At 37.1% G+C, this 9926-nt stretch overlaps 1 pseudogene across 1 annotated transcript; it reads left to right on the top strand.

Moving 5' to 3' along the window:
- The first annotated feature begins 6461 nt into the window (after positions 1–6461).
- LOC116094829 lies at positions 6462–9393 on the top strand (annotated as a pseudogene). Its single transcript, XR_004120345.1, has 2 exons — positions 6462–6889; positions 9222–9393. The product of XR_004120345.1 is annotated as an enhancer of rudimentary homolog pseudogene (transcript).
- Positions 9394–9926: the final 533 nt, after the last annotated feature.

Raw genomic sequence — 9926 nt, 5'->3', positions numbered from 1 at the left:
AACTTAGGTTATTATTTATTCCCCAGTTCAGTTTGTGATAGCATACTTTCTCATAAGGTTAAGTCACATTGAACATTTTTCTCTTTAAATACATGTGTTTATTTTGTGACCCTTCCATATGCGAAGAGATCTACACTCTTGAGGTTGTTATTTAGAGAGAGAGAAGAGGAAATGAAACATGAACTGGAGTTTTGCGATAATATTCATGCCCTAATCCTTCCAAAACTCAGAACACATTTCTGGAGGCTTTTTGTGCATTTGTGATGTTTACCCCAGATTCACTTTGCTTTCTTGCTGCCCCTCTCTGTGACTACTGACTACCTGGTTACTCATTTTCAATTGCTGCTGTGCATGCAATATGACTGGAATACTACATTGGTCACCATAAATAACTTCAAGGTTCTTGTTACTTCATCTCTAGTCAGGCATCATTGGAAGTTACATGATGCTGGTTAGAGTGAAGAGGATAAAAAAATCGAGAACTTATTTTAATTTGATAATACCACTGTTTAATCAGTTTTCCAGGGGTGTATAAATTTACTGAGAATAATGTTAAATGGTATGAAAATGAAAAAAAATTACACCCATTTTGCCAAAATATGTTGTTGTATTACTTCTTGAACTTTATGAATATGTATGTATTTTATGTAAATTATATAGCTGTTTTACTTGAAATATTTTTAGATCATTAAAGACTTTAAATATCCTTGTACTGACCAATGGTTATGTAATTTACTGCCAGAGAAATTATTTAAAAACTATACCAAAACTTATTTTTCAGTAAATTAAAGGAAATATGCTTAGTTATTCAGTTTTTAATAAGTAAATACATAGTGAAAATTTTAAAAATAGAATTCTTTGTCTGTTAAATAGTTTTGTGGGTAAAGCATCTGAAAAATTTTAAAATAGAATTCTTTGCCTGTTAAATAGTTTGGTGGGTAAATCACTTGTCACCAAGCCTAACAAACTAAATTCTATCCCTGGAACCTTTTGTTAGAGATACAACTTATGCAATTTATAGTATGATTTCCACTGGTCTGCCATACCACACAAGACTCAACCTTTTTCTTCTCTTCTCTTCTCTTCTCTTCTCTTCTCTTCTCTTCTCTTCTCTTCTCTTCTCTTCTCTCCTCTCCTCTCCCCTCTCCTCTCCTGTCCTCTCCCCTTCTCTCCCCTTCCTCCTCCCCTCCTCTACCCTCCTCCCCTCCTCTACCCTCCTTCCCTCCTCTACCCTCCTCCCCTCCTCTCTTCCCCTCCTTTCTCCTCTCCCCTACCCTCCCCTGTTCCCTCCCCTCCCCTCTCCTCTTCTCTTTTCTTCTATTTTCCCTCTCTCTCTTTCCCTTTCTCTTTTTCTCCCTGTTCTCCCTCCTCTGTCTCTGCCTCTCTATCACTCTCCCTACACCTCCTGTCTCTCCTCTCCTTCTGTCTCCCTCTGTCTCTGTCTCTCTGTATGTATGTATGTCTGTTTTTTTTCTGTCTGCCTTTGTCTGTGTCTGTCTGTCTGTCGTCTGTCTCCCTCGCTCCACACACATACACACACACAAGTAATAATATGAGAAAGAAAAACCTTTTTTTGTAAGCCTCTCTTTTCCAAATGCCAGCCTGGTCTACAGAGTGAGTTCCAGGACAGCCAGGGTTATACAGAGAAGCCTTGTCTCACAAAAAACAAAATCAATCAGTCAATCAATCAATCAATCAATCAATAAAATTTGAAATCTCAGCAGTATGGCTGCTTAAATAAGACCTGAACAATGACCACAACAGTTGACATGAGGACATAGAAAGGGAAATTGCATGGGGTCCACTCATAACAAAGATCAGTTAGAATCTACTAATTGAGGGAGATCTTCTATGTAGATGAGCCTCATCAATAGTTAATTGATCCAAAATTAGTCAACCCCTAAAAATAGACAAGTGACACCAAATGAACCTAATATTCTATATTTGCTCAAACACACAAAAACATAACCACACAAACACACATACACACACACACACAAACACACACATATACATACATATACACACACACATGTACATACAAGAATGTTTATGTAGCAAAAATGGGAAAGTAGACTATGAATTAGAAAAGGAGTGCAGTGGAGATAGGTGGCTTTTAAAGGAAGAAAGGAGTGGAGGGGAAGATGTAATTGCATTTTAATTAAGTAAAAATAATGTACATGAAAGTAGATTTTGAGTGTGAGAGAATGATCTCTGTAAGATTAATTTGAACTGTATTAAAATTTTTAATTTTATGTGTTGTAATTAAATTCAAATATTTTAAAGTCTCCTTTCTGTGCAAGTATAGGCAGTAGGAAAAGTAATAGCAAGGCTCATACCTGGCCACTCATTCTTACAGCTTTGATAATGTACTTAAATAGACTTCAGTTTGGATCATTGAGTATATAAAACAGCTTTTCACTCACTGGTTAAACACAAAATTTTATTGAAATTAAGGAATATTCTGTATATACTAACAAAGTCATTATCTTTGATATTTTAAAAAGACATGCATATAATATTTTGAATGTTTAGTATTCAATCTCATATTGTTTTCCTCAGCATATCAACAGGAATACTTATAATTCTTATACATTCACATGGTTTGTGTTTTATTCCATAATTTTTGTTATAATAAACCGACACTAACAGATTCATAAATATTTATCACCTCTGACATCATACACTTTACACTTTATTCATTTTGTTTTTATAAGTCAACTATCCATTATATATTCTCATCTAAAATATCATTTTGCTAACAATCCATTCTTCAAATTCATAAAATTACTGTGTATGTATAATTATTGTAGCTGGTAAACCTTTGTCTTATAGATTTTCTAAAAGGGAAGTGATTAATGCCGGCTGTGACACAAAGTAGATCATGGTAGGAGGTGAGTGTTGGAACCCTACTGTTATTGAACAATAAGTTGGGAAGGATGGAATCAAGGAGATGTAGCAGTTCTAAGTTTTCTTTAAAATTAGAATTTAGTATAAAATATAATTAAAATTAAGTTTATAAACTGCAGAAACACCAAAGACTAATGAGTTAAGAAAGCTAACTCAGCTTATGTTGTACAACTTACTCAAGCAATGATTATTTTCAATCAGCCCTATGCACCATTCCCTGTCTAAGATCATAGATTACATAAATATGGAAAAGAACAGCAGAAGCATACATTCATTGTTCTCCGTTTCTTCATTATTTATTTCAAGCTCTTTCTGCCTTGACTTCCCTCTCAGGATGTACTGTACTTGTGAGCCAGAAAAACACAGGCTGTCTTAGTCAGTGTTCTATTGCTGTAAAGAGACATCATGACCACTGCAAGTCTTATAAAGGAAGACTTTAGCTTGCTTACAACTTCAGAGACTTTGTCAATGGTAAGAGAGCAGGGCAGCACACAGTCAGACATGGAACTGAGAGTTCTACAACTGAGAGATCTGCACACAGCAGGAAAAGACACTGAAACTGGCTTGGGTCTTTAAACCTCAAAGCCCAACCGCAGTGGCTCAGCTACTCCAACAGGACCATACTCCTAATTCTTCTCTTCCTAAACAGCCCACCAACTAGGGACCAAATGTTCAACAGATTATAGTGACCCTTGTCAACAGTTCCCTATATCTCATCATAGTTGTACTCATTGGTGGGACAGTCATGGCCAAACTATAGCAGGCTGCTTTTGATGGCAAACTCCTTCCTAGAGCAAAGCATTTCTTAAGACTTAAATGGATTTCTTCTGAATGTAACAACTGCATGACCTAACTATCTGTCACTACCCCCCAAGCCTTTAAGGTCCTTCCACTTTAACACCACTACGTTAGGAAACACACTTCCAACACATAATATACAAACAATAGTGAACATATAAATTTGTAGAAATGTTCTCCAAAATTGATAATTATGTTTTGTTTTTATTTGTTTTAATCACAATTATAATTACTTGAATAAATGGACTTTTCATTCTGACTGGTGGTGGGTTGTAAATTAAGGAAGAGGTATTGAATACTTGGACAAAAAAAATACGAAATTTTACATTTATTGGTTAAACATAGAAGTGGGGTTTCCTGGTCTTTCTTTTTTCTTTTCTTTTTTTCTTATTTTCCTTTTCTTTTTTTAGATTTTTTTTAATATGTCAGGATGTTTTGGCTGCGTGCCACATGCCTACAGTGACTGCAGAGGTCAGAAGAAGCCATCAAATCCCATGGAATTGGAATTATAGACTGTTGTGAGCTGTCCTGTGGGTATCTAGCAAGGAATACAGGTTTCCTCAAAAATGGGGCAGTGCTCTTAAATAGAGACTCTTCTCCAATTCCAAAGATGATAATTTATGTCAAAATCCAATTTATACTATTTATAGTCCTGAAATATGTAGATTAGGAGCAACTTTAAATATTCCCTTCTTTAATAACCCCCTACTCTTATATATTTGTTAAGTTTGTAACATAACACTTTTGCAGTGTTTGGCATAGTGGCATATATGCATAATTCTAGTGGGAGGATGGGTGAGGCAGCAAGTTACGTTTCAACTTCTTGACATGTTTTATGTTCTGCAAAGAACAAGAAGCAATGATAACAGAAGAGTATCCTGCCTCTAAGTATTTTAAATAGGTTGGCAAGGGAAAGTCAGGTCCTTGATTGCCATAATTAGTAGAATACAGAATATTATCTGAAACCAGTTGTGTTTAGAAAACAAGGAAGTTGTTAAAGAAAAAATAAGTTTACCTGATAGGAATCAGAAACAGCAGCAAACTCTGCAAACAAGAAAACTGTAAGCCCAAAGAAAACATTTTCATGAAAAACATTGAATAACTAGCAGTATTTTTGAATAAAACTTCAGGTTGAGTAACAATACCGGGCACTAAGCTGTGGCCTTCAGTCCAGTTCTCATGTCTCCCATTGTCCCAGTCATAGCCACCAGCACTGTTGTCCCTCAGGCCATGCTCATATCCTCTGGGCAATGGTGATGGGGACACCTTGTCATCAAAGGTCACCCCAAAGCAGACATTTGGGAAATGGAGTTTGGAGTTTGGCAGCTGTCTCTCTTACTTTTATCTCGAAGGACTCTCGTGTCTCATGTTTAAGCTCCTTCTGTTTGCACTAGAGCCACTTCCTCCATCAGTATATTTGATCCGTAGCCCACAAACTCACCACTGTTCTTACTCCTCTAAGGAGACTGGACAAAATGAAATGTGGAGCTGGGTGCTTGCTGCCAACAAGAAAGTTAACCACATCAGCATATACTGAATAAGCTGCTGGAAGTCCTTGGACCTTAGTTTAAGTAGAATTATGGAATGTAGATACTGTTCTGACTCAAAATTTCAGAAAGAGAATGAAAAACTTGGCCAGGTTTGAATCAGTGGCTCAGCCCAATCAACTAAGCCCCTGGAACCCAGGATCTATGGTCAGAACTAGCAGTTTCCCTTGAGTGACTTTCCCCTTAAGAACTGTCCACAAGAAAAATATTTCAACCATCTCCACATATACAGCTATTTAACTTAAGGAGAATTGAAATATCCATTTATATAATTATTTGTCTTATAAAACTAAAAGAGCTGCATAAAACATCACCATCTCTTTGTCCTTTTTCCTTGCTATGATTTGTCACTAATAAGATCTGCTTCTCTTTGTTAAAGGACCCATTGATGGTGCTTATGCGTTCATTTCTGCCAATTTTAGAAAACATGTGTTTGAAATGATGGCACTCTCTTTTTAAAGTGGTTTTAAGGTGATATTAATTGATAGATTCATATTTGCCCCGGTTCTGTATTTTATTGTAAATTAAAACATTCCTTCAATAGATGTAGTTAGTAGATATTGCCTCCTTTTACAGAACAGTTTAACAATATGTAATGTTCTCGCAATCTACAGAGCATAAAAATAGCTTTCTTTTGTTATCACTTGAGAGTTTTCTAATTTATTCCTCTTATTAAATCTTCAAGAAAAAGTAAAAGGGTGAAATTTGTGACTTACCCTGTATTAAAGACAACCTCACATTCTTTGCACAGTAGAATAGTGAATTAACACATACTTTGAAATGAGGTGTACAGTCTTAAAAAATTATGCAAATGTTTACAAGACAGTATTAACAATTAGATGAAGGTAATGAGGACTGCAAACGAGGTTGAATAAACTCATATTGCTAATATAGGTGGCGGAGAGGAATGTGCATATGTGGGCCTTTCTTATCTTCTTTCATTTGGCGACTATGACTTTACATAACTTCAGACGAAAATATCTTGTCAAAGGTTATTTAAATAAAAACATGCATATTAAGCCAATATGTTTCCTACAGAGATGTCTCTCAAGAGCTCTAGGCACCCAGTTGCATAATCAGCCGTGTTTCTGCATAACCATTAACAGTAAGACCCACTTCGGGTGGCCAAATTTTAACCTGGCGCCAAGAACCTTCCAGAAGCAGTACAGGCGCCTCGCTGCTCCACCAGCTCTCGCGAGACTTGCTGTTAGAGGCGTTGCGGCTGGGCGCATGCGCACTTCGGTTTAGGCTGCAGGGAGAGACCGGCTCTTGGGGCCATGACTCCCATCAAGTTGCTGGTGCAGCCAACGCAGAGGCCGGAAGGCCGCACCTATGCCGATTACGGCTCCGTGAACGAATGCATGGAAGGCATCTGTAAGATGTACGAAGAGCACCTCAAGAGGTTGAACCCTCTCAGCCAGTCCATCACCTATGGCGTCAGTCAGCTCTTTGAGTTCATCGACCGGCTGGTAGACTTCAGCTGCCTGGTGTTCCGAGAAGACACGCAGACCTACAAGCCTCACAGCCGAGAGTGGGTCAAAGAGAGGATCTACATGCTTCTCAGTCAGCAGGCACAGCGGGACGGCTCCGAGTGATCTAGAAGCTTCTGGGGCTGGGGCTGCCTTGGACCACAGGTGAGTCTGTGGTGCGGTGGTGATTGTTTTCACTCACCGCCTCTTCCATCCCTAGTGTGAGCCTTCCCTCCTTACTGGTTTTCTTTCTTTTCAGCATTTTTTTTTCTGATGATATACATGGAAATGATGTATACCTGCTTTAACACTAGGAGAACTGTTGAAGGTAGCAAGAGCGTGATGACAGAGATATGTGCTACCTTCCAGTTAACTCTAAAGGTCTTTGCTTGTTTGTTAAGTTTAAAATGGCTGGGGGTGAGGTTACAGGGAACAGGAAGGATTTCTTTAGGCATCAGATTTTAGAGCGATCTGCCCCTGGTGGTTTGGCTCTGTATTTAGGCTCCCGATGAGGCAGAGCAAGAAGCCATCTGGAGCAAGACACTGAGACCTACCACTTCATATCTAACAGGAAGTTTAGACAGGGTTTGAGCTGGAGATGCTCAAGGAGTAACGTTAGAAGCCATGATAGTCATGGGTCTCTCTTTCTCAAACATCAGTAGCAATATTGAGCCTAAGGGGCAGTAGCTTTCACATACTACCTATAAAACACAACTTGAGTTTATGCTTTACTTTTATTTTATCTTAATAAGTATACATTCAACCTAATAAGTATATTTTTATATACATTTACTTTTACGTACATACAGATAAAATGTGGCCAACAGACATCTGTGAGTTTAATTATCATTATTCCTTCTGGGCATGGAGCTAACCCAGCATTTCCTTTATTGCACACATCCCGAGTTCAGAAGGAAATCTTTTGCACTTCTCACTTAGTGACATTTTTAATGGACTGATTAACATTTGCCTTTTTGGAGCCATAAACAAGATTTTATAATAACCTTGTGATTAGTGAATGACTTCTCTGTCTTACATCTAAGTGAGCATGCAAAAGAATATGGATGTTAAGGACATTAGAATATGACCTCTCTATCACTAATTAAATTAAATTAAATTAGCTAACATTGCAGAACAAACATACAGAGAACATTCTGATGATTGATCATCTGTAATTGCTGCAGCAAATGTGACAGGTTGTTATTCCTGTGAGGCCCCTTTCCCCAGACAAAAGTGAGCCACACAGAACATGTGAATTGTCCAAACTGTATCTCTGATAACTTGGATTAAGACAAATTCTTCATATTTTATGTCTGTTTCTCAACATTGTTTTATTGTAATCATCCACTCTTTGTAAATATTTCATTATTGGGTAAATAGTTGTTTTTCTATTTGTCAGTAATGGTGTCAACAGGATACTTTTAAATCTAGATATGGTGTTTGATGCTAAGATTCTTCAGTATATAAATTATGCTGTGGAACTCTGAACAGAGGCATTTAGTGACTTGTTTTGTTTTCTGTGTATCATTTATTTGGTTTGTTTCCACTGATGCAATTCTGAACTCTTAACTAGCATATAAGTCCACATGCCACCTCAATTTGTGAATCATTTAGTATCTTTACTCTGTTACATTTCTTGTTAACTTGTGATTGTGTTTGGGTGTGTATGCACCTGCATCTTATTGTGGCTTGTGGGGAACAGAGAAACTTTTCAGGGATCAGTTCTTCCAACCACTTTTTAAACTCTGGGGATTAACCTTGGGTGTTCAGGTTTAGCAGCAAATGACTTAGCTAGATACACTCTCTCATTGCCCCCAAATTAAGATGTTTCAAGAGAGGATCTCATGTAGCCCAGGCATGCCTTAGAGTTGTAGCTGGTAAGGACCTTGAATTTTGGTTTTCTTATCATCCCCTCCCAAGTGCTGAAGTTACAAGTCGACACCCAATCCTGGTTTATGTACTACTCAGAATTGAATCTAGGGCTTTGTGCATGCTTGTCAAACACTCTACCAGCTAAGTTACATAGCTATCCCTCTAACTTATACAAAGAATACCCTTTAAAGCAAGGATGATATTTAAAATCCAGTATTTTCTCATTTAGTTTTTATGTGATGGATAGTGTCTGAAGAGTAGCACCATAGATTGTGTGTACCTTACACACATGAACATACACTTACATATATGCACACACAAGGTTCAATAATAAAATACAAAAAAAAAAAACCTCTGGGGTTGCTAGCTACTTCTGTCATTTGCATGTATAACAAGATCTAGTTTAGAATAGAATTATATAAACAAGCAATACTTTATTCAAACAAATAATAAAATAATTTAGAAAATTTTAAGACCCAGGGGAAATTTAAAGTATAATGTGGGAAAAACTTTTAAATATGTATTTTGTTTGAAATATTTGATGATAATATATGAATATATATATCAAAATGATTTTCTAATATTATATATATTTATATATATCTTTTGTTTTATTGACCCACAGGGAATACTTCTGATCAAAGCCACAGGAGCAAGCTGTAGTGATGAGCCATTTTCCGTGGAAGGCTGCCCCTAACCTGTGAATAATTTCTCTTCACATAAGCTTTGAGAATATTTGGTCTTGAAGTTTTTATTTTCACCTGCCAATAAAATTTAAAACAAATTATAGTAAAGAATCACTTTAAATGGTTTTTAAAGTTTAGATGAGTCTTTATCAGTTGCATATTAGAAGAATTTTTGTATCACATCTTTTTTTCCCTTCCTTTTTCCTTCTCCCAACACCTATTCTTTATATTTAGGTCTACTATCATTAAATTTAGTTTTCATTGTTTGTTTGTCTGCAAAGAATGAAGTAATGATACTGATCAGGGTGATTTGAAGGCTACCCTCTGCCTTTGAGTTCCGTGGAGGCTGTCAGTAGTTGTATATGTGATGCTGACCTGCTGACCTGAGGAGCGGGAATGCAGAATGACTGCATAAAGGAAAGGAAAAAGAGGAGGAATCCCAGACTTCAAATAAAACCCAAGGCCTCATCTTGTATAAGGGGAGAAGTAGGCTGGGTTGACTCCTGTTTACTGTGTACTCTCCATTTCCTGGATAGGGTCCTTTAGTTCCACCCAGATGGAAATCATGAAAAGGTCCAAAGCTGTTAGTCTGTCTAAGGTTACAGCTTTCAGACTTTGGGTTTTGAGAGTTTGACGGTCTAGTA

This window comes from Mastomys coucha, unplaced genomic scaffold (assembly GCF_008632895.1).
Source record: "Mastomys coucha isolate ucsf_1 unplaced genomic scaffold, UCSF_Mcou_1 pScaffold17, whole genome shotgun sequence".
In the NCBI taxonomy this organism is placed as follows: Eukaryota; Metazoa; Chordata; class Mammalia; order Rodentia; family Muridae; genus Mastomys; species Mastomys coucha.
The sequence above is the reverse complement of the archived record's forward strand: the minus strand, read 5'-3'. Positions and strand labels throughout refer to the sequence as shown.